Below are 607 nucleotides of genomic sequence, written 5' to 3' on the forward strand. Positions count from 1 at the left end.
GGGGGGGGCTGGCCCTGGTGTAAATCCGGCCACGATTGGCACAGGACAGGGCACCCCACTTTTCCCTGCACCAGATCCCCATCTGCCCTGGCTCTGCCCCTGTGCCCGCTGCCTCGCCGACCCTGTGCCGTGCTGTGATGTGCCACAGGAGCGTAGGTGGCCAGAGGGACCCATGTGCCTGGCTAATGCCAGCCCCGTGCTGCTGGGGTGTGAGCAGACGGTTCTGGGGTGGGTGCCAGCAGGCGCTGGGGGGTCGGCACTGCCTTCGGTGCCGTTGCCTGGGCAGCGCCTGCTTGCCAGCCAGGTGCCTGGTGTTGCCTCCTTATCTGGGATTAAATAAACCCTCCCCAGATCCGGCGCCAGGCGCTGCCCCTGTGCCCATGGGACCAGCCCTCCCCTACTGCGGGGCTCCCCCATGCCCGCTGCCTCCCTCCATGCTGGGCTGCAGGGGGGACCCAGGTCATGAGTCCCTGGGGGTGAAGAGCCCCCCAAAAGCGGAGCCCAGGCTTCCATCGCTGTGGTCGTGCCGTAGCCCCTGGGGTCTCTGCGCACCAGGGTGGCTGGGGCAGGCATACCTGCGGGGGGGGGGGGGGGACCCAGCCGGGGC

Source organism: Pygoscelis adeliae, unplaced genomic scaffold (assembly GCF_000699105.1).
Source record: "Pygoscelis adeliae isolate BGI_AS28 unplaced genomic scaffold, ASM69910v1 Scaffold1091, whole genome shotgun sequence".
In the NCBI taxonomy this organism is placed as follows: domain Eukaryota; kingdom Metazoa; phylum Chordata; class Aves; order Sphenisciformes; family Spheniscidae; genus Pygoscelis; species Pygoscelis adeliae.